Source organism: Ambystoma mexicanum, chromosome 3p (genome assembly GCF_040938575.1).
Source record: "Ambystoma mexicanum isolate Mex_15411 chromosome 3p, UKY_AmexF1_1, whole genome shotgun sequence".
NCBI classification, from domain to species: Eukaryota; Metazoa; Chordata; class Amphibia; order Caudata; family Ambystomatidae; genus Ambystoma; species Ambystoma mexicanum.
In genome coordinates, this window is record NC_090925.1 from 157711074 (window position 1) to 157736533 (window position 25460).

A 25460-nucleotide genomic window follows, 5' to 3' on the forward strand; every position below is an offset into this window, starting at 1 on the left:
TTTAAAATAAACACAGGGTGATTTATCGCTTTGTTTTTTAGTCCCCCCCCCCTGCTTTGGTCTATGTTGGGAAGTCAGACAGAAAATCTGGAAAGGTTTAGAATTTTAACAAAATTCACCCTGTAGTTTTCTGACAAATTAATTAAATCAATTAAATTAATATTTTTGGTTAAATCGGGTAAGGAACTACAGAGTGTTGGCCCAGCCACCCACCCTCCCACTATAAAGGGAAAGGATTCAGGGCCAGCAGACGCCCCCAACTTTTGGTTTCCAAGGGCTCAGTTCTACTGCTTTTCAGGACACTCTGGAAAGATAGGGTACGGCTCTGGTCACTCCACTCTGAAAGATGGCCTCCCGTTCTCCAACTACACGACCCAGTCAGATTTGAGGCCTTCCTAGAGATAGACAGCTCCACCCAGATGCACTCTCAGCAATCTCCTCTGATGTCTACTTACAGCTGTCAGATTGTAAATTTCAGCAGCCGTCTTGATGGTCTCTCTCTTCTCTCTCTGTTGCAGTCTTCCTCATTTTTCTGCCTTTTCCTCTCTATGTGTCCCCTGTCCTAGTGCAGTAACCCTTATGTAGGAGCGATGACACCACTAATTTTTGAATCTTGGGGAAGTACCCTGCAATAATCCCTGCCACTAGGATTGGACAGTTATCATCCTCTTTCCTCCCAAACCCAGCCTCCAAGTGAAGATTTCTTTTGGGTCTGGCGAAACATATAGCAATTCCCATTTGTATTCCCCATTTGTTCTCCTTTCAACTTTTTGGCAAACACTAGTTATGTATCACAACTTCATAATTTTACAATCAACTGCCATACTGAACATATTTTCTGTTTCATCTAATCATGGGGAATTAGATAAACCAACCACTAAATCTGCATCATGTAGCACGGCCATGTGGCATGTTTCTGGTGTTTCCATAAAAAGCACAACAGTTATGAATATGTAAGTTATTAAGCATATGCATAATTTCATTTTTTCCACCCGCTCACCAACTCTCACATTTGGAACATGTTCAGATCAGCCAGAAACTCATCTTAGATAGCCATTACAGTTCCATGAATTGAAGAGTAGGGCAGAGTGTGGTTTCCTTAGGCATAACTTCCTTCATCAGGGAGTGGGTACTGCAGTCTCCCCTTCAATGGTACCCCCTTTTCTTACTTCTTTTGAGAGTGGGAACTCCAGCTTTTATTCTTCAGATGGTTCCTCTGCTCGACCTTCATTTGGCTCAGTCATAAAGTGTGTCAGGAATGACAGCTTTACAAATGGTTGATGTGGACCCATTTTTCTTCTGTTAGTTCTCCTTTTGGGATGTGGATCTTGTAAGCAACAGGTGATATTTTATCTACAGGCACCACACCAAGATGGGAGGAATTTATGCTCCTTGGCTTGATTTCTTTGAAAATTGTTCAGGTAAACCTTGTCATCTATATCATACTATTTCTTTGTGGTCTTTAGATCAAAGTAGGTCTTCTTTCCTTCAGCTGACTTTTCTAAATTGTGCTGAGCATAAGCTAAAGCATGCTGGAGGTGCTTCCTTAAATTGTCCATGTACTCATGAGTAGTGGACACATTTATCCGTGTCTGCTCCTCAGCCCAACCGAGAAGATGCTGTGGTAATACCATTTTTCATCTGGTCATGAGCTCAAATGGACACATCCTTATTGCAGAAGATAGTTTAGACCTAATAGCCATCAGGATAAGCGGCAATTGAATGTCCCAATTGGGTGCAGAGTCTGCCACAAACTTCTTTAAGATACTCACAATTGAGTATCTCTCCACCCCTCCCCCCCTAGTGGGCAAGCGGTCGGCAATGTTTTCTTTTTACCCCTAGAATCTCCCACATCTTTGCCATCACCACACTAGTAAAATGGCTTCCTCGGTCTGACTCAATCCTTTGCGGGAGGCCGAAATGAGAGAAGGTGTGGTTGATCATTAGTGCAGCATCTGTCTCTGCCTTAAAATTTGGGCTGGAAAACATTCTACCCACTTCGTGTACAATCATGTCACTGTCAACATCTATTTGTTTCCTCTAAAGGAGAGAATCAGTGGCCTGATGAAATTGACTTGCAAATCTGACCAAGGCAGTCTCATTCCCCTTTTTTGTAGGAGACCTCTGTGTGTGAGTGAACTGGGTTGGATTGGAGCACACTCAAAACACCCCTTTAGGAAAGTGTTGCGGTCCTGGCCTTAACGTGTCAGCAGTAGGCAACCTTTCGTAAGATTTCCAATGTTGTATGAAACCCACTATGACTGGCAGTGGCTGCGTCGTGGGCAGGGTTCAACATCAGACTTCAGAGTGAGGTAGGTACCACCCACTGGTCACTGCCAGATAGGGCTTTCCTTACCAACAAACCGTCTTGGATCCAGAACATCTTGGAAAACGTAATCAACCTGGAGATCCTCTTTACTGGCATAATCCAACTATGTTTAAGGAAAGCCTCCGGGTTCATCAATTGGTCGATACAATTTCCCAATGATCAGGTCTTCTTTCTGTGCAGTGATCAAAACTGTATGTGGTATATCTTTACTCCGCTGGTCTTTTGAGAGTGCACTGTTAGCCCGAGTTTGTGAACTGGTGACAGCTGCCATTTGGATTTCACCCAGCAGGGATTCAATTTCTATGAAATCCCCCTGTAGAGCTCTGGTTTTAGCCAGCTGGTCAGCCAGGCCATTCCCAGTCTCATCTGGCCCCTCTATCTTGGAATAACCTCTTATGTTCTTCCAATAGATTGTCATCTCATTGGAGGTCAACAGATCGTCGATTGACTGGATCAGTTTTGCATGCTTTAGGGGTTTGTTGTTGGCACAAAGCATGCCTCAATTCTTCCAGTTAATCAGGTGCTCCACAAACCCATTCCTGACATAATCGGAGTCAGTGATTATGACCGGTTCATTGAGTTGGTGGTGCACTGCAGTGAGGATGGCTTGATAAACAGCCATCAACTCTGCAACCTGACTACTTCGGGGTCTGATTTTATAACCAGCAGAGGTTTCTGGTGTATCATTCACCCAGGCATTCCCAATGCCAGCCACCAGTTTGTTTCTCCGTTGTTATCAACATGGTAGGAGCACTCATACACATAAACTGTGGGTATCCCCTGACACATGTCTTCTTCATAGACCTTGTGTGGGGAAGTTAAGTATGCCTCCGTGTTGTTGTTGGTCATTAGACTTTCATCCTCGAGAAAGTTTTCTTGAGCACAATCATGCAAGTCCGCCAACCCTTGCGCTAGAGGACTCTTCTCATTTTGGCCATATCTGACCTCCACAGGAAAACCTTGCATGGGCAGAATCCAGGAAGTAATTCTGGAATTACTAATGTTCCCTGCCCGGATTCTGTCACTTTGGTGATATTGCAAGGGTTGGTGAGGAGTCTCGTCAATTATGTGCTCCCCCTGTATGAATGGGTGGTAATTTTTCAGCACCCACACAGTTGCAAGGAGTGCCTTCTCGCAGTCATTGAATTTTTCTTCCACAGAGGATAAAGTCTTGCCCCCGTATGAGTTCACTTTGTTGACTTTGTCATGCTTTTGGTACAATACAGCTTTTAGGCAAGTATCTGGGAACCCTGTCTCCAAGAAGAACTCCTTGTTCTTTATTGGGTAAGCCAAACAAGGAGTCTGGGAAAGGCTTTTTTTAGTTTTTTAACTGCCTCAGATTGTTGTGTACCCCACTCCCACTTGACTCCGGCCTCTAATAAATGGACGAAAGGTCGAATGACCTTTGCGTAGTTTTCAATGAACTTTTGACTATAATTAGTAAGTCCAAGAAGGCTTCTTGATTCTCGCAGAATGGCAGGGTCTTTTAATTTCAATAAGGCTTCCACCTTCTTTGCCTGGGGATTTGGACCCTCAGGTGTGATCTCGTGCCCTAAGAAGTTCACTTGGGTCTTACACCACTGTGCCTTCTGAAAGGGCAGTTTTTCTGCGTCCTTCTGCAACTGGGTAAGAACATAGCAGATTTCTGAGAGTTTATTTATCCAAAGGGGGTCCGGTCCGGTCCACCTGTACTGCTGCCCCCTGAATGTAAAGGCAAGCTTGTACTGGTCTTACCTACTCACAGGTACTGTCCAGTAACCGTTGGTCAGGTCAATGGTGCTGTACACATTTGACCCTTGGATCTGGGCCGGTCCCTGAGCGATGTAGGAAAAAGGGCCATCTTGACATTTGGACCTGTTTGTTCAGCTCCCCCAGGTCTGCACATAGTCTCCATTGGCTGGTTGGTTTGAGGATCCCCAGTACCAGGTTGCTGAAGGTACTTTGGATTGAAAGAATTATCCCACGGGATTCTAAATTCTTAAAAATCCCTGTGAGTGACTCTATGGATGCTAGAGATAACCGGCATTGTTTCACAAATACGGGAGCCATCTCGGAGTCCCTGGGAATGATATGATATGATATGGAATTTATAAAGTACCTATACACAAGTGTTTCAAGGCGCGATGAGACAAGTGAGGGGGATCAGAGGGAAGACAGAGACAGCGATCTTACTTGGCCAGGTGTCAAGCAGATCGCGCAAGTGCAGGGGAAGGAGGAAGGGGACAGTGCAGTACATGGGATCAGTAGAATAAATAAAAGCAATAAGTAAAGAGTGCTGCCAGCTGGTGGCAAGTGCAAGGGTAAGTGTAGACATCAGGTGCCAAGTGCTGGTAGGGGGCTGTACGGATACAGAAAAACAGTCCCCAAATGTGGGGGTTGCCCGGGAGGCAGTGCAGGTGTGTAACTGGTGGGGAGGGGCCTGGGCCCTTGATCAGAGGGCGGCCAGGTAACCAGCGCACTTTCAGATTCAGCCAGGAGTTCAGTAGAGGAGAAGAGAAAGCAGATGCAAACAGGAAGGTTTTGAGGTGCGTCCTGGAGTGGAGAAGGTTCTCCTTAAGTTTCATGGAGGTGGGGAGGCTGTTCCAGAGCAAGGCCCCAGCTGAAGAAAGAGATCTACCACCAACCTGTTGCTTGGAGAAGCAACTGACCCTGAGGGAGTCAGAGGCGGATGAATGAAGAGGTTGAGAGGGAAAATATTTAGGAAGCGAGAGTTGAAGGTATTGAGGACCCATGCACCAGAAGGTGTTGAGGACAATGCAGAGATTTTTTTAAACGTAATCCTCACAACCAATGGGAGCCAGTGCAGAGATTTCAGTGTGGAGAGATACAATCCCTGGGTTTGAAACCAAGGACAAGTCTCATAGTCCTGTTCTGGATGAGTTGCAGAGGGCAGAAAGTGGAAGCAGCCAGATTAAGAAAGAGGCTGTTGCAATAGTCCAGCCTAAAGAGAATCAGAGCTCTGGAGACAGTGAGCTTCTGAGGGAAGGAGAGGAAAGGAAGAATACCTCCTGAAGAGGAGCAGCTGTTAGCGTGACTACTTAGAGACGTCAGAGATATGAGGAATGAAGGAGAGTGTGGAGTCGAAGATGAACCCACGGTTTTTAGCCTCGCAGGTGGGAGCAGGAAGAGGGCGAACAGAGGCCGGCCACAGAGTGACAGGAAAGGAGGGAGGGGGTGTGCCGATGAGGGGAATCTCAATCTTACTTGCATTCTGGCATAGATCATTGGTGGCACACCACTCCTGGATAGCAGAGAGAAAGTCAGAGATGAGAGAAAGAGAAGAGGAGGCTTGGGGTAGCCTAAAAATGTGCTGAGTGTCATCCACTTAGCACTGAAAGTTGGGGCAGAGAGTGTCATGGGTATCAGGCAGGTAGTTGGGGCAAGCTGGGTGGAGGCTTGGCAGGCCTGGCATAGGCAGACAAAGAACCCATAACAAATCCCTCCTTTCATTCCTTCCTAGTGTTTGTAGTAACTTCCTGGTTACCACTTCCTGTTGCCAAACAGGAAGTGCATGATAACTCATGTGCTCTCTAGTGTTTGGGTGTGGCTGGCTATATAAGCCACACCCAAGATTCTTCCAGTGCTTCGTGTTGCTTACTGTGAGCTGTATCAGCAACACACTTGCAATGCTCTGGATCAGCCAGCATCTGCTTACCTGCTCCGGATCATCCTGCTTCTGATTACCTGCTCCGGATCATCCTGTTTCTGCTTACCTGCTCCGGATTATCCTACTTCTGCTTACCTGCTCCGGATCATCCTACTTCTGCTTACCTGCTCCAGATTATTCAGCTTCAGCTTACCTGTTTCTTACTCCACGCCGCAGCTATCTCCAGTCAAGAGGGGACTTCTACACAGGCACCTGTAAGAACAAAGAAGAACAGCGTTAACACGCGCACATCAGTAACGCTGCGCATACTCAACGAATCTTGTAATCCAGGTTAGTTGCACGAGCGCACAAACCCCTGTAAGAAAGATGAGACATTATTCATTGCGCTCGCTCCAATAACGCGGACCCTTATTTCACTGCGCTCTCTCTCTCTACGCGGTGCATACTTACCAAAAGCCTCAGTGCAAACTTACCTAACCACCAAGTCTCCAGTAGCACTGAACCCGGACTCGAGGCTCTAATACCACATAATTTCTCTTTCAAGGGAAAGGGAGAGACATTTCCAGGCGCGCTCGAATTGAAGGCGCTGCGCAAACCGACCAGCAGCTAGCTTCTACATGCAGCGCTACTCACCCACAAAAATACCGGCAAACAAAGACAATACGGACAATTTTGGACACTAAACATTCTCTGCACAACGTTCACTTGTGGGAAGGACTTTCTAGCCAGTGAAGAAACTGGCGCCTTGAACTCTCGGCCTAGCTGTGAAGGCATAAAACAGCTGTCAAGGGTTTTGACCCATGTTGAATCCTTAGACTGGGTAGATGTGGGGATGAGCTGTCGCCGCCCATTATTCTATCCCAGAACAAACTAAATCAATAGACTGGGTGGATGTGGGGATGAGCTGTCGCCGCTCACATTCACGCCAGAATCCAGGAGAACTGCGCAGTTGGCACAAGACCACTCCAAAGATACAACCTTCCTGTGGGGGGGTTCCACATCACCACTCTACTGTAAGGATGCCATCAAAACAATGTTAAGCAAGGGTCCTATACTATCAAGCAAAAGACCACTCTATTGAAATGAAGTAATTCAAGACAGATCCCAAAAATGGATGCAATACCGGTACTCACCACTATCAGAAAGCCGGCGTTTTAAAACCACCAGACTTTTGTGTAAAACTGAACAGAGGAACCCAAACCAGGCCAAGGAAAGACTTGCAAAAGGTGGACACAATGTAAAACTATATTCTGAAATGACTTGAAGGATGCTTAGAATCTAAGCTTTCCAACAAGCCCAGAACCGACTTCCTTATACTTTTACCGCAATCGCGATACGCACTTGCGAAATTTACCGTGATTTGCGATTTGGCTCAATTTCTCCACTTGTCAAAATAGCAGCTCCATTCTTTCCTTTGTTAAAATCCGTTTGCAACCTGGTAATAACTCATAGAGCATTGCTAAAGTGAGCCTGAACTAATAACAACAAGCATCTCTCACTCACCCTGAATCTCTAGAGGGAATTAAAATCAGTTAGCACATTTTCCCATCCATTGCCATCACATTTAAAAGCATTTTGGGCCTATGTTTCAAACTTCTACCTGTTTCCTCTAAGCTTGCTGGGGGGGGAACTGAATTCCGTATTGTATTTGATTGTATTCCTGAAGACTGTGTGTGTGTTACTTCCATCTCCTTGCATTGCATATAGGGGGGGGTGAATTGCCACCAGGGGAAAAGTGAACATATTATCTCTTGTGAAACCATATCAGTTTATTTTCTGTACTGCATTTATTCCACCTTGCATTTCCTTGAAACCATAAAGCATTTCAGCTACCTCATCCTCTATACTACTTCTAAGTAACCAAATCAGTTTACCAGTAGAACATTACCCATTGTGATCACGGTCATATTTTAAGTGTGATATCCAATATTAATTTATTATAAAAGTGTGATAGATATATATTGTTATTTTTCTCAAATAAACCTTTTAAATTTGCAAAACAGCCTACTTCTTGGCTCAGTGGGGTCAGGGGGATTCTAAGAGAGGGGTGTTATATAAGGGTTGTAATCCAGAGTACATGAACTGGACCTAAAAATATATCAATAAGGGTTTCCCTCAGCATCCCAGACTAGGCATTGACTTAGCTGTAGTGTTGAAGTGAAGCCGCTTAATACAGCGTTTGGCATCTGAAATCAGCCTACAGACATTGGCACCAATCACATGAGTGAATCGCGCCCCTGCAAATGCAGGATGGAGTGCACACCCTACTAAAGATCAAGGTAAGGCCATAGGGAGACATCACAGCACACAGTAAAGAGAAGGGAATGTCCCAGGGGAATCGTCTCGGGGTCAAGGGAGTCTCGTCCATCGCTCCTGCAGAGACACAGGTGAGTGTGACAGAGAGCAACGATGAGGTGGGCAAGAAGCGCCAGGTATTTGTTGAGAGGTTGGACCACTGGGGAACACCGCAGGTGGAGATAAAGATAGAGGAGAGGAAGGACCCAAGTTGGACTGGGAGGGTCAATCAGAGAGAAAAAAAGTCAGCTACACCAGGGCCTGGCCAGTGATACCCAGGTTATCATGGAGACAGTTGAGGAGGATGACATGGTTGACCATGTCAAATGCAGAAGAAAGATCAAGAAAGATGAGGACACAAGGGGTGTTGGAATCAAGGTTGGTGAGCAGGTCTTCACGGATGTTCAGAAGAGCTGTTTGCTGGGGGTTCTGGCAGCTATGAAGCCAGACTGATGGTCCTGAAGATAACCAACAGATTCAGTGTGAAGATTAAGCTTAGCGATGGCCAGCTTTTCCAGGAGATTGCCCAAGAAAGGAGTGATGGAGATTGGGCAATAGTAAGCCAGGCAGGAGGGGTCGGCAGAGGAGATTTTAAGAGGAGGGTGCACAAGGGAGTGCTTCAGGGGAGATGGGAAGACTTCAGTGGTGAAGGAGTGGTTGCAAAGGTCGACCAGAGCAGGCGTCAGGGAGTCAATGTGGTCCTTGATGGTTTTGGAGGAACAGGGATCAACCTGTTTTTACAACACTTTTATAGATCGGACTTGTCTAGAAACCTGGTCTGGGGAGAACAGGGGAACGGCAGAGAAAGAGGGAGGAGAGATGGCCAAAGAAGGACCAGAGGAAGTACAGTAAGTAGAGGGATGAGGGGGAGAAGAAGCGTGAGGGAGGAAAGTTTGTCCTGAGTTTTAGAGATGAAACGAGAAGCCAGAGCTGTGCAGACCTCCCGGGAGGGGACAGGGGAGGTAGAGACTGCAGCAGGATTGGCCAGTTCCTAGCAGATTTTAAAGAATTCGGCCGAGTTGTTGGATGCCGCAGAGACGCAGGCTTGGATATGATCTCTCTTCTTGATGCGGACAGATAGTGGGTGTTGCCTTTGGATCAGGCGGCAGGCCAGATTGTCAGAGGTGCTACCAGAAGCATGCCATTTCCTGTCAGCGACCATGCACTTGCATTTGAGGGTGATGAGGTCTGAGTCGTACCAGGAGATGCAATTGGCTTTGGGCTTCAAGCGGATCCTCATGACAGGGGCAAGAATATCGAGAGTATCAGAAATAGCAGAGTGGAGCATGGAAAGGGCTGTGTCAGGGTATGAGTCAGCCAAAGCGGGAGTGGGGGTAAGAGAAAGGGGTGGTGAAAGAATCAACTGACACGTGCTCCATGGGTCAGATAACCGAGAAGGAGGGTGGCAGTGCTAGAGTTGGCTTGGCCTGAGGGGTAGCGAGGGTGAGCTGAGAGGAAAGGAGAAAGGGGTGGTGAGAGGGATAGAAAGGGGAAGGTCTGAAGAGATCAGAACATCCAGCGTGTGCCCTGCAGAGTGAGTCAGGCCACAGGGGAGAATAGAGAGTGGGAGAGAGTCGCAGAATGTGTGAAAGAGTCCTGAGGAAGGACAGGAAGCATCCAGGTGGATGTTAAAGGAGGGAAGAGGGGAGCTCTGCCCATTCAGAGAGGAAGGAGGAGATCTGACCAGGTGCCTGATAGATGGTAGCCACAGTAAAGGAATGGCTAGGAGAGAAAGAGAGAGCCTGCAGATGAGGCATTCGAAAGAGGAGTAGGCCTGCGTAGGAATGACAGAAGCAGGAATCCACTCAGGGAAGATCATGACTACACCCCCTCTGGAACGGTTGGAAATGGGTGCGGAGAAGATTTTATAGCCATCAGGGAGGAGAGTGTCAAAGCTTGTGGCAGAGCTGACCATGAACCATGTCTCGGTGAGACCAAGGACAAGTTCCTCTAGGAGGCGGCAGATGTCAGAGGAATGTTTGACAGCTGAGCCAGAGTTAAGAGTTGCAATATGGAGAAGGTTGCCATCCTTGAAAGACTTCCGGGGAGTGGTACAAATCAGAGGTATGCCCTGCGGAGGTGTAGAAGAGTCCCCAGGGGGCGCTGAAGAGTAAGGAGGAGAAGCCAAGGAAGCCAATGAGGAGACATCAGGGGGGGCAAGGAAGCCGAGGAGGGAAGAGAGGGGACAGCAGGAGAGGGAAGGAAATTGATGAGGCGTTGTCATGATTCCTGCCCCTCATGTCCCCAGCCCTCCAAGATGTCAGGCTGGAGCAAGGCCACGATCACCATGGACCTCAAGGGCCTCTCCATCCCTCCAAAGACCCACTTGGAGTCAGACTTGGCGCTTGTGGCACCAGACTCACTCACTCCCATAGGATAACATTGGGGATTGGACTTGTAGTGCATTGATGGGGACAAGATGGATGCCCCCACATATTTCGGTTCCCAGAACTGCATGTGCAGTCTAGTCTTTTGGGTGTGGTTCAGCCCAGAGACACCTGGGATACCCAGAGACTATTTAAGCCACGCCCAGGCTGAGAAACATGCTTTGTGTTTTCTGCACCTGCAGCGTGACACTCACTGTGTTCGGATCGGTCTCCAGTAGGCCTGCATCTTTCTTCTGCGCTCAGCTCCTGCAAGAACAAGAACACCGTTAGGAACAGCCTTACCTTGCGGCACTTCTGCCCATCATTCATCGCTCCTTCTGTTCTGCGGGCATCTTCGGCGGTGTCATTCCCATCCCGGCATACCGCTTCCTAAGGAAAAGGGAAAAGAACAGAAAAAAAGGCATTAGTAAGCATTCAGCAAATCTTCGCTTATTTTTAAAGACTGTACGAGCTTCAAACGCTTACCTGAATCCCAGCCGCTCTGGGGGAACTCTGTCTCCCGAACTTCTCATCCATCCGCAAGAGGGAAAAGATACTTCAGGTTAGCGTGGAAACATCTAGAGGCGCTGCAAACCGCACTTGCTCACCGCACTTCTTCTTCATAACCGGCATCCACGCTGAAAACGTTGCGGCACATAAAAGACACAGAATAAGAACTCAGTTCAATACAAATACGAAAGGGTTGCATCGCGCATCGCGCTCTCACTCACCTTCAGTGCTACTCATCTCAGCAGCACGTCGCCATCCCCGACGCCTGCCATCATCTGAGGAAGGAAAGGAACGACGTTAGAGAACTGTTCAAAAGACTCATTATACTTACCTGTCGGACTCTTGCCAGTGAAGTAACTAGGCAGCAACAAGACTGCATCAATCAACATGCCCATGCGCTGAAAGCAGGACGGAGAGCACACTTTCCAAGAAAACAAGATGAGCTGTGGATCAAAGGGAAGGGTTGGACCCCGGGGAAGAAGGGGTTCAAGCACACAGAGACAATAGAGAGTTAAACTCTACCAATCCTGTGTTTCAGGCCCAGTCTCCAGTCGAGTAGACTCCAGGGAAGGGTTCGAGGTCGTGAGAGGTCAGAACAGGCTGAGTGACGTCCCTGTGGATACCAGGTGAGCGTTACAGGTGTGGGAAGCGTGTATCAAAGAGGAGAAGATTGGCCTGAGGGCCTTGGACCAAGATGGTACCATTCAAGTAGACATTAATGATGACCTTAGAGGAGTGGAAGGAGGACAGGAGGGCCTCCCACCGTGTGCCACCATTAATGGGAGAAGAAGAGAAAGGAGAAAGCACAGACACCGTATGAGGAGTCCATAGGTCTGACGAGGGAATGACAAAGAGTATGTTTGTGAGGATTTTCCTAGAGGAGGCACTGGCATAGGTGTCAGTGATAGGGAGGCCTGGGTTGCAGATTGGGATGTCCTTTTTAAACTTCTTCCTACCAGACTTGGTGAGGAGAATAGGATAGTTGATAGAGAAGCAGTTGGAAAAGATAGAAGAGAGAGAGAGCGCCATAGAGTAGGTGGGGAGAAGAGAGAAGAGGAAAGAGAGGGTAGGAATGGGGGGATACTAGGGAAAGACACAGGGAGCGGTGCAAGCAGACGAGACAGGGAGAGTTGAGACAATAGTAGGAAATTGGACAAGGTAACAGGAGATCAGACAATGGTAGAGAGTTTGCTAGATGAATGCTTTGCTAAGAGGTAAAACCAAAGAAAGGCACTACTGTCACAATGTCATTTAGAAACTAGAGAAAAAACACCCCAGAGTCTGAGAGTCCTGTATAAGGCAAAAAAAGGCCTAGGTTTCGAAATGCAATTGTGGTTGAATGAATGGATGTGCGTCCCCAGTCATATGAGTCCACTGAAAAGATATCTTGGAATTCCAGGAAGACCTGTTTTAGCTTTTTGTCTTTGCTTCTCTGTCTCACAGGCATCAGCAAGATTGATTCTTTCCTCGACCATCTGCTTGAAACCAGGAAATACCTCAAGTGTGGCAATTTCAACAGTATCCTCCATTTGCATGGAGAGACCTTCTTCAATGGTGTTGACCTGGATGGGTAATTTGAGGTAGTGGTCCTTGAATCTGAACACTACCTTCTCTGTCCTAATGTCACAGGTCATTTCTTCCACCCCTAGGGGCAGGAAGTGTACACTAGGAAATTGTCCCCATGCCTAGTGAAAATCCTTTCTGGAGGAATACCGTAGTTGATGTCGAAACAGTCATTTGGGATTGGTCCCATGATTTCATTACCTAAATTAATAGAATAATGTTGGGCTTCAACAGCCATTCCAATGAAGGTGTCTGCACCCAAAGTGATGCTTTGAGGATCACTGTCATCCACCAATATTCAAATGGTGTTGTGTTCTAGGACTACTAGAGGTGTCGAATTTAAATATAACCTTGTTGTTGGAGATGGGAATTTAAATGTATATATGCATCCTGATGTTTGAGGTTCTGCCCTCACTTAATTTTGAGGGGTAGAAAACTAATGAGGCTGCAATTGAGATGACCGGAATTCTTTTTCAAACTTGTCAAAGCCCATGGGAATACTTCCCATTCAGGACCAGGCTTAATTATTAATTAGGTCCAAATTGATTGCGAATCGGTTGAGAATTTCACTTCCCAGATTAAAGAAAGAAGGGACACCCCTCACAACCCAAGAATTATGGTCTATGCTTTTGTGGCCAATGGAATATTTTGGCATACACCTGCCAGGCAGGAAATTTTTGGAATTTGGGGTTTCCAGACTTACTTCCCATTTGCAAATCAATTTAAATGTGGGAATGGTCTGATCTTTTGGGAGTTTCCTGATTAATTCTTTGCTGATGAAGCTCCTTCAATTATTCAGGCATACTTTGGTGAGCACTGGTTCATCCCCATCATTTAACTTAATGGGCAAAAAACAACTGCTCGCCCTTTCTCTGAATATCCATTAGACTTTGAGTGGGCTCTACCTTGTCTGATTTCACGGGACTGAAGGCTTCTTCTGATTTAGGACTGATGTCAAATTTTTTGGGTGTTTCCTTCAAGTGTGGATTGCCACTTAAAACTGGGAGGAAGGTTGATTTTAATGAATGGAGAAGGGATCCCATCACCAGTTTGTTCTCCTACATAGTTAACTGTGATGTCGGTGACTTGTTTATTTTTTAAATGGAACACTACATTCTCAGAGCATTGATCAATTACATGACAAGTACCATTCAGACTTACATAATTGGTGCTCATTTTTAGTTTAATAGGGAGGTTAGTCTGAGTCCAGAGGACCCTGTTTACACAGTCAATCAGACGCAATAACCTCCTCAGGAGATCGTTCCCCAGTAAACAAGGTGTACCCTCTGGAGTCACAATGATCACCAGATGTTTCAGCCAGTGCCGTCCAATTTGTATGTCCAGATCCCTTCAATGGAAATATAATTCCTGTCAAAATTTTTAGTTATCCGGGAAGTGGTCTGAGTGGAATTTGCTTCCCCCCGTCCTGAGTTTAGTTGGTGAAAGTCCATTTTTGACAAGAGGGTGGCTTGTGGCCCAGTATCCACCAGAGCTATTAATTCACACCGACCTTGCACCTTAACCAGTGCATAAAATCATAAAATCAGCCTTCTTTCTCCTCCAAGGTGCAAAGAAGTGTACGTTATTTGACAGCCTGGTGGTCATTTTTTTAATATTGAACTCCAACATTGTGTGATCTTGGGTAGTTTTCTGTGTCATAGTTCAAGAATCTGTAAAAAAAAAAAAAAAAAAACGATGAAACTCGCAATGGGAGTTGTTGGGGAAACCTACTTTTCCCTGGCTCCTTTGCTGTGCTTTGTTACCTGGCAACAGTTCTCAGAAACTGTTTGAAGAAAGGACAAACCCTCTGTTTCACTTCTGTTTTGCTCACATGTTTTTGGTTGAATAGTTTCTGGTTCTGGGTCAGTCTCCATACTTACCCTATCCCAATCAGGGTCTTTTGGGATCCATTTTTCTTTGGGAGAGATCCCTCCATTTTTGAAAGAGAAGGTCTGTTTACCTGAATCCTCCAGGGATTCTTCTCTTTCGAAGGTGATAATGCAGAGTTCCTCCACAAAGTGGGTTCTTCTTTGGTCTCTCCTACTTACCCTTTGCTCTTTGGGTTCTAACATTTTGGGGATAGAAGAGACCCTTTGAGGCTGAGAGGTTTTTAGGGGTTCTGTTGGGTGAGACAGGCAGCTTGCTTAATTGCTTGGCATCTCCCCTCCACCCAGGCCCCCTCCTCTGGAACCTGTGGTTTGTCTGAGGTTTCATCCCGTCATATCCCACCTCGGGCATCAGACCTGGGTTTTGGGGAATTCTGGGAAGCAGGGTTAGGTTGAGAGTTGGACTGAGCCCTCAGCTTGCGCCCCAGATCATTGGTCAGTTGCTGGACCTGTCGCTTCAGTTGTGAGACCTTGTCTCAGTATAAGGGAGGTCTCAAGTCATACATCTGCTGCTCCTGAGAATAACTGTCTTTTCTCCTGGAGTAGCTCGGGCACTGGAAATTCCCCCCATAATTTTCCATCCTGAATCTCCCTTCTCCCGGTTTCATGAATCTACCGCCCTGGAACCAGGGAGAGAGAGAGGAGGATTGTTTTGGAAGATCTGGTTTGGGGGATATCTGGGGGAAAAAGTTCAGATTGGGAGGTGGAGTGATACTTCTCTCCTAAAGGAAGTTTGGAGGGAGGTTTCCCGGGGCAGTACTTACCTGATTAGTTCCCCCCACCCCTTGGGCCGGGGGAGTGAATACATAACCCAGGATTGGTTTAGTACCCTTGTACCTAGGACATATACAGGTGGCAGAGTCAGAGGGATCATTGTTCTGGGCCCCTGCCTGACTACCATTCGATTGGGCCGGGTTGGGGTCCCTTCTGCTTTCCATTTTGCTTGTTGGCAGGAGGGTTACTTTTAGGCCCCACCATCTCCAGATCCATTGTAGGGGTAGTTTTTACTTCCGCCACCTTTGCAGCAGCAGGGGTGTTAAATGGTTTGGTGGCATTTTTACTCTGAGCAGGCTTTTGGATCTCAAAATACCAGCACCCGGCAATGAGGAATTACCGGGGTATTCCGAGTTTGCAGGATCCTGTAATTCCTCCATTGCCTGTTGCCGGTAAATGTCAGTCCCCATTCCCATTGAGCCCTTTACAATGGTGCCGGTGCATCCGACCTGCTGTGCTCATGGGTGCTGCTCTGCCCGCCAGGTCAGACCTGGCGCACTGACAGGCACCCACAAGCACAACTTGTAGTATGGCCGTACGGTAGCAACGGTGCCGGTAGCTTACCGGCACCGTTGTTACCGTACCACCATACTTGTAATAAGGCCCATTATGTATTTGGGGAGAGCATGGAAATATGTAGTTATGAACTCCCTACTATTGGCGTTCAGCCACCGGGAAGACTGAACAAATGACCGCTTTAACTCCTGCACATACTCTCAAGGTGCTTGATCTTCTCCACACTGCAAGTTATATGCAGCCTTACGGGCCTCTTGTGGGTTTGTATGGGTGTAAAAATGTTTCAGTATGGCTGCCTTATAAGTGGACCATTTATGATGATCCTGGTCCTCCAGTCCTGCAAATAAACTGGACTACTCAGGTGAGAAGGTCCATTTAGAAAACGTTAAACAATTCACATCATTCCTGATCTGGAATGATGCCATTATCTGCTCATAAAGTTCCAAGTGCTCCCATACAGAATACTTGGGATTCCTGTGGTATGGGGTCAGAAAGCTATTTATGTGCTTTTATTTTATTTCATGTTTTGCATTTATTTATAGCGCTATGAACCCTCAGGCATCTGAGCACTGCTTATTACCCACGGTGTGTGGTACTCATTCATCGACCTCAGAAGGATGAAAGGGTGAGTTTGGCCCTGCGGGGATTCGAATTTGCATCAGCAGGATCTGCACCGATGTCAAAGCAAGCGCTCTACTCGCTGTGCTGTCAGACCGGCATAAGGCTTGATTTGTCTTATTGGGTCTTTCACAAAACCCTTGCTCTGCTTCGCTGTGTTTTTCTTCCTCTGCACCAGAGTCCATTCACCTTCTGACTCAGAGCTGCTAGTGGCACTCCCTTCCCTGTCTTCTAGGCGCTCCCTATCTTTATGAGACTGAGAATATCTCCCAGAACCACGGGGTCTGGACTCCTCTCGCCTGGATCAAAGTGAACTCTCAGCGTCACTCTCCCTGGTGTACCTTTTCAGGCCCAGGATAGAACCCAGTTTCCTTATCCTTCCTACCAGGGAGTCTGGGTAATTCCCCCTTTCACTGAATATACAGAGGTTTTTAGAATGCCCTACTAGGCTGAGGGTCTGGCTTTGCTCCTTCAGCGAAGCGGGCAAGGTGGTCTCTTTGTAGTTGCACCTTCAGGCAACCTAACTCCCAGACTCTCTCTTCATAAGAGTTTTCATGGTCTGAAGTACTTAACATATTATTCCATACTTCCCAGGACACACTGGTCCAGCCACTTTCCCTTCTGTGAGGTAGAGATGAATAGTCATCAATATCAGACAGGGACTTACCTTCTTGATTAGCTGAGCTAGGCCTGGGTATGTCTAACTGCCTCATGTCACCTTGTTCTTGATAGGTGGCATGCATGAGGTTGGTTCCCATTTGTGCACGAGAAGTTGTAAATGACTGGCATGAGGCCCCTGTTGAGAAGGGCACCTCACCTTGATGAGTGAGCCTTGTCCTATATCCTGATTGGTCAGGGTGCCTCAGGTCCTGTTTATAATTTTCGATTTCCTTGGTGATGCTCTCACCTCTATGTCTTTCTTTATTTATTTGCTGTTGGTAGTCAGAGAGCTTTTTTTTTTAATTCTGACACTGAGGCCTGAGTAATCTCAAGCATCCTGCTTTGAGCTACCAACCGATCCTTTGTTTGCTGCACCTCGTACTGAAGTGATTAATTTTCCCTCCGTGAGCCTTGTCTGCTGCGCACATATTCAAGACACTTTTCCTTCAGGAGACTAATGTCTTTCTCTTGTTCACCCCTACATTTTGCTGCCTCTAATAGTTCAGCTTCTATTTGCCTCACTCACTCCACAAGCGTATTACTTTCTTCTCCAATTCTCGTCAGTTCCTGAGAACCTGACTGTTCCTTTTCTACCTCCATTTCCAACTGATTTATCCCCTGTAATAGGACGCTGTTATCCTGATTCAAGAGGTCTTTTTCCGGAGCCAGTTGTGTCCTCTGTTGTTTCAGAGTACTTACCTGTTGATGTATGTGATCAAAGTCATTTTGGGAATCAACCCCTTTAATAATTAATTGACTATTTTCAGTTTTCAATTGTTTTATTTCTGATTGGAATCTCGATAATGTCCTCCAAAAAGAATCTATTATGAGCAGACTGGTAATTTAGCTTGTGTTGCAGTGCGCTCAGATTTTTCACCAAAAACATCTGCGTTTCACGCTCTGCACTCTCTTGCTGCAGTGTTTTTAACTCAGCTTTGAGTTGTTGAACAAGATCATTGCCTGTTACAGGTCTCCAGCTTGATTCATCCTACTAGCCTCACTATTTTCCCACACTCTTCTACTAACAGCAAATGAAAATATAACTGAGCTCTTAGCTGAGCCATTTGTATCTGTTCATCACGAGCAAAATGCTTCAAGTGCTTTGTGCAATATTCCGGCTTCTAGCCACTTCCCGCACAATTGTGGTTTGCCAGTTTCCTGCATCATCCTCGACCCATTCTTCTTTGAGAATTAATTTAGTTAGGAGATGCTTCTTGGCGTCCCCATTTTGTCCAGTAGTCATTTTCAAAATTGCCATTTTGCACTTTAATGAAGCTTTCTTTATCCAGGGGCAAAATCACCCTGTTCCTTCTTGACTTCCTCACTCAAATACATTCTTCCACACCTTTAATGTTTCCTGTACACCTCTCTGAAACTCAGGGGTAATTTCCTAGCGGCACTTAAACAAAACAAAGATGACTTTCCCTCCACCTTAATGCAATGGCATAAAAATGAATAGACTGTCACAATGTACTTGTCTTGGTAGCTGCGCTGTAGGACATTACTAGTGCATCGACCATCCTCCTTAAAAATGATATGTCACGCCACCAGTTCTTTAGGATCACACTGACTGGTACAATTTATCACTAATTGAGCATCAGCTAGCATCCTTCTCAAAATGCTGCGGGCCAGCACCAGTGTTTCATGAGCATGCCACACTGGTTCAAGTAACCTCTAAGCAACCAATAGTTGCAAGGTAAACTTGATTTCTTCCTCTCCAAATAATTTCTTGCTGCTGTTGTGCTCATTAAGGATTCTCCTCTGCACCACCTTGGGAGTCTTTAGAGTGACCAGGGCCATTCCTTGCTTTGCTATTCTTCATGGAGATCAACCGCAAGATCTGCAGCTACCAGCAGTGGTTAAAGAGCACTTGTGAATCCCTATCCTAGTCCACATGCCACATGGTGCCAAAAGGTCATACCGATGGCATAGAGTGAATTACATAAATCTCTTATCAGCACAAGTAACTTGCACTACTCCCAGGCAAATTGCTTGGCTATGCATTACCTTCTTCAGCCAACCTGTGGCCTTGGTTTCCTTGACAGAAAGTTGTGTAGTTTAATTTTAGAAGGATCTCAGTGTGTCCCATAAAAGGAAAGAAGTAACCAAAAATTACTCCTTCCGCTATATTGTCCTTGAGCTTTATGCCACAGTCGCCTTCAAGCTGATGAACTCTGCTACCCTCAGGCCATCTGTTCTATTTTAATTGATGACCAAATAGACTTCCTCTGGAGGATCCACAGTCTTAGAATTACCATCAGCCTAAAGACCACATACCATTCATACCACACAGAGAAGCTCATGGGAGCACAAATACCTGAAGATGCTTTTAGTTTAAGCATCTTCAGGTATGTGTGCCCACAGGACAGAGGTCTGGACATGGATATAGGATTGATGACCCATTACAGTCATCTTTGAGCCCAGGGTTATCAAGTAAATTACATCAACAAAGCAAGATGAGATCCCTTAGGTACCACCTCTCGCCTATAGCTACTCGACGCCATCGTGCAAATCTCTAACGGGTGAGGACACAGGACTTTGACAAAACATTCTTGGGTGTCTAGGCTCAAATGGTTGGCACATATTATCGAGCATAAAACACACTGATATAACAATGGACATTGCACTATTAAAAAATGGGTAATGTATTTTTTGTTTGCCACTTTGTTTGCAAGCCAGGAAGTCATTATGAAACTTGAGGCATAGGGAGGTAACATTGGAGACTGCACCAGTTACATCCGGTGAACATTTCTTATAGTGTCACATGATACACCAGCCTCTAATCCTTAGCAGCTGTTTTGAAATCTCTGTGTAGTCCTGATCTTACACGGAGTTTAGGAAACACAATTTTAGATTCTGCTTGAGGACAAAGCAATATACCCTCATTTCAAATTATGTGGTGTTAAACCTTTCAATTCAATATATATTTTTTTGAAATAACAAGAGTAATTTTACGAAATTACTTGGCCACTTTACGATTGCCAGTACCTAACTTTCAGAACATATTGAATTCAACAACTACGCGTGAAATAAAATCTGTTTTTTCTTAAAATTCAACTCGCAGCTACAAATGTGAATTGTGTTTCAATGAAAACTGTTAGGTGTTTGGTGCTTCCAGGCAGACGTTTTCTGCTGCTTTTCATTAGATTGGGAACACCAGACCTGAATGACATGCATACTTTTCTTTCAACCAATACACTTCAAATTGAGAATGCTCCTTTTCCCCTCTCTTCATTGTGAGAATGAGTTGTAATGTAGGTGTGTCTTTGCAACTCATTTCGTTCTGCACCATCAGATGAAGTATATAGGACTTGAACGCTAGTTCATTGTTGCATCTCAACAACATACTTCCAGTTAGTGCAATAAAAGGCACACAGACTTGAATGTTGTGTAATTCAATCAGCCTAAAGAGATGCCATTTCACCAAATTCTCTGGAGATCCTGCGTCTCTATGCAAGGACACAGATGATTTGTAGAGCCGATGCATCACATTGAGGTTTTTCACTGGGGCTGCTTACTACTCCTATGGCACAATTGCCACCTAAGACTCTAAAAGACAGCAGTGCTTAGCAAACCTTCCAATACTCATGCAATCTGCCACCAGGTACTTGGGTCCTGCAGGCAGAAACCTCTGGTGAAATCCTCGGAGCTAAGGGACAATCATCCCCTCGAGTTGAGATCCTGTCCATCCTTACTTTCGTCAAGAGAACGTATAGAAGTCCTGCCGCTGTCCCCTGGTCCATATATCAGTCTAGCTTCTAGGCAGCCCACAGGGCAAGGCAATGAGGCACCAGAGAAACTCTGAGCCACGATTGTTTTGTGTCGTGCTTGATACAAGCCGATGAGCACAGCTGATGCAGGATCGAATCCCGGCAACTCAGCCTTTCATCCTTCCAAGGTCAATAAATGAGCACCACACACCGTGGGTAATAATAAGCAGTGTTCAGATACCTGATGGTTTGTAATGCTAAATTGTTATTATTATAAATATAATTATAATTATCCATGAAAGGCTGCAGATCACAACTTCCTGGTGGCCCCTTCCAGTCTTCTAAATGAAGACAGAAGAGGCCTAGTCTTGCTCACTCTGGAATAGGCCCACAGAGACGGGACAAGCCCTCACCCTGCAACCGGTTCCTCTGTTTCATACTACAAGGCTGTGGTGATGGGCCAACCGGTCTACTTGGCTGCCAATCTCCAACCATCTATTGGCCATTGACATAGTACGAGTACTGACATCCTGAGATTAACCGCCGGAGGGCTGCCACTCCAGATTATCAACGCAGGCCTTGTCTGCGGCTGCCCCCAGGCCTGAAATTACCAACCCATTTCCATTGGTTTCTCAAAGCCCTGAAGATATCCTGGTTTACTTCACGAATTTCATAATAGGATTCTTTTCTCTCTGATTTTCGGTTTTCTTTGCTCTGCTGTTCATCTGTCGACCTAATTGTCCTTACTTTGTATGGATCAGAATTGCTGTACACACCTAGTTACTTTCAGGTTAAGGTGTGCTTTTGAAATGTTTAAACTAATCATAATTTAAAAACTCTCTGCTTACTTCCCTTCTTTTTCAGTCCAAAATCAGAAGAGGTTACAGGACTCATGTAAAGTGGATCCAGGGAGCCCCGCTTGCTCTCATAGACCCAATACCCCCAGCCCTCATCCTTTATTTCGAAATGCCTTGGACAACTCCCAATGAAAACAGGCTGTAATCTGGTGTAAATGAAAGAGTAGCCTTGGCCTCTTGAGTGACTGCTCTGCAATCCTTCTGGCATTTGGGCAACTGATATTGGCAGGTCAGTCCTTAACCACCCACTGGACATGCATTAGTGGAAATGCGAGGACAGAACATGGGAAGCCCTGAAACGCTTCATCCTTACCATTGGGCATGCCAAGCTACTGTGCAGGAGACCCTAGGGTTTCAGAACTGCTGGGCATTCACCAGGACAGACACATCAACTACAGGCAAACCCATTGTAAGAATATCTGGCAATGCATTAAAGATAAATTGGAAAAATTCAAGTTTCAAAAAACAAATGTGACAAGGCTAAATTTTAACAGATAGTGAGTACACATTTTAAGAATGTACCAACAGGTAAAAACAGTGAAGATGAAGAGGTCAGAAGGGGTGTCTCCTCCCTGAATTTCTGTAAGAAACGAGTTACATATAAACAAAGGGCAGAACGACACACGTTTTTTGGCAAAGGAGTAGGAATGTCAACAAGGTAAGTGTGATGGATATAGTGGATGTGAAGTGCAAACCTAACCACAAAGTAACGCAGCACTGGGAAAAGAATGCACCATTCACCATTGATAACTGTGGTGCGGTGGCCCCATGGGTGGGGATTGGATTGGAGGGGTTGTGGAGAGCAGCTGTTTTGCGGTCGACGACGCAGTCTAGGCATGTCCTGAACTTTGAGATTGGAGCTCCACTGGTTTAAGTGCTGGCTAAGGATGTGTCTGAACAGGAGTGTCATCAGTAGCACTGGAGCAGTGTGGATGATCGGTGAGATAGAGTGTCCTAAAGTCAGTGAGTGGTAGGAAGTGTTTTTTTTTGTTGCCTAATCACAATAATGAGTACCAAGCTGTGTTTGTCTTTGGAATGGGCTTCTTGAATGATGGGGTGCAGAGATTTGGCACTTCCTGCTAGAGCCAGTTTGAACCCTTCAAGATCCATTCTGGATAGCCGTGATTGGTTGCCGCGTTTGTTTAGCAGGTTTGCCAAGTAACGGAAACATATTTTTGGTGGGAATGTATTTTAGATAGGTGCGCGTCATCCACTCTTGGATATGTCTCAAACAGCGTTTTACCATAAAATGCCTTAGGCCTGGCTGATCTTTAGGTGCAGCAGTGTTTCATACCCGCATCGGTGCACAGAGATGTCAGCGTCTATGGTGAGAGCTCCTATAAGATGAGCCCTGTGGAACTTTGCACCCGACTGGATGGTGCAATAACATGAAACACTCGATCTAAACCAGCTGGTGTCTCTCTGATAGGAGGCAAACAAATCAAGAACAGAGTCCCCAAATCCCATCCGCATATTCGGAAGGATACCCTTTGCTTAGTGGACTGTGTCAAATTCTGTGCAAAGGTCCAGTAGGACCAGGCAACATGCATCAGTTTTGCCCATGATATACATATGACACGGCCCACGGTAGTGGCCGTGTAGTTATGGTTAAGTTGCTAAACCCATAGGAAGAGCACCTTTTGAGCTGCTCATAATAACGAATCCACACCACACTTTGCAAAAAAAAGTATATGGCCCACTCTGAATTTTTTTTGCAAAGTTTGGTGAGGTTTGGTCCAGGGGGGCAAAGTTATAGGGGGGTCCCAAAATGTATTTTTTTCCCATAGACTGAATGGGGAAAAAGCTTTGCTCACGCCTTCAGTCCAAACCGCTGGACGAATTTTCACCAAATTAGCGGCAGGAGCAGTGGCTTGGTCCCGAGCACGTTCTTTTGTAAATTTGGTGAAAATCCGTCCAGTGTTTTTTTTTTTTAAATGACCAAAAAGTAGGTTACAAATAATTAGTGATATCTATGTCCGCTACGCGGACACACTTCCCTGTTCGTTCAGTGGACATGACACTGATTGGTTAATCGGCTTGCGTCATGTCCGCGGACATGCAATGTGTTCGCTGATTGGATGGTGAAGAGCGTGAAGTGCGTCCGATTTTTGGAAATGCCCGCCATCTTGGATTCACGGACAGCGGCCACTCTCCGTGGACATCACGGTAAAAACATTAAAAAACATAACATTGCACTTGTCAAACATATGAAATAATCCTTGGGGAGCTGAGGCGGGATGAGGATGGGTTGGCATATGGCTGCAGGAAGCAAAAAAAGCAGGTGTTATTTGCCGCGAAAGTCTGCGAACAGTTTAGATGTACGCGAACAGTCCTGAAAAGTTCGCGAACACACCAGCATTACTGGGTTGGTGAAATGCAGTTCTTGGATGGCTTATAACTTAATGGAATTTTGCACATATGACCTGATTCTGAGTGAGTATGCAAAGTTTGGTGGGATTCTGTCATGAGGGGGCAAAATTAGAGGGGGTCCCAAAATATTCTAAAGGCTTATAAATGAGGTGCCATTTGATGAATCTACACTTAATTTGGGAAACTGATGATACATTTAGATATGAATGTTTTTGCAAAGTTTGGTGGGAGTTTGTGAAGAGGGGGCAAAATTAGAGGGGGGTCCCAAAATAATGTAAAGGCTTATAAATGAGGTGCCATTGGACAAATCTACACTTCATTTGGCAAACTGATAATAGATCAAGATATACATGTTTTTGCGAAGTTTGGTGGGATTCTGTCAAGAGGGAGCAAAATTAGAGGGGTGTCCCAAAATATTGTAAAGGCTTATAAATGTGGTGCCATTTGACAAATCTACACAAAGGTTTGCAAAAAGATTATAGATCTAGATATAGATGTTTTTGTATAGTCTGAATGGATTTTGTCAAGTGGGGGCTAGGTTATATGACGATTGTATGTGCTTACATTTGACACTTTCGAAAAAATAAAACAAGGACCTACAAGACCTACAAGCATGGTTTTGCAATTGTGCAATTGTCATAATGTAGCTACAAAAAATAGCGGAATACCTTTAGTGACTGAGAGGTAGCCTGTGGCCATGGGCAGTGGCAGATTGTCCGAGTCATGGAATAAGGTCATGATCCGGACAATCTGGCTACTGGCCATGACCACAAGGGACAAAACATAGGCTTAAAGTTGCCATGTCCATGTGGGACTGGCTTTGTGGTAAAGTTATTCTAAATTAGGATAGATCTGAAAGGGAAGAAAAATGTGCTTGTGGTAATATGGTTATATAGTTCTCTTTTTTCCTTCTGCAGGCTGCCATGGAAAGCAAAGCGGGGCCCTGTATGGAACCCTCACCTTCCCTTTCCACGGTGGTCATCTTGGAAAAATCCTCTTTTTTTTTTTTTAGCACCCAAGGTTCCCACTTTGGGAAATCTAGGGTGCTAATGGCCTTCATCCCCATTTCAAGGTCTGGAATGGGGGGATAATGGTCCAGAAAGTTTATCTTCGTGTATACAAATGAATTGTGTGTTTGAGGCCTGCCCATTTCCCCATGTATGTGCACCATGAGCTGAGACCAAACCCTAAGGAAAGTACTTAAAGAACATATAACAAGGTTAACGTCTAGATATATAGCAACTTTTTCAATTTTATTATTCTGACTGCCAGTGAACAAAACCACCTGGCCTATATATGTCAATAAACAAAAACAAGTGGCCCAGATATGTGATGTCATCAGTGATGTCATCAATGACATTTGTGATGTCATCTTTGATGTCCTGGGTGTTAGTCTTAG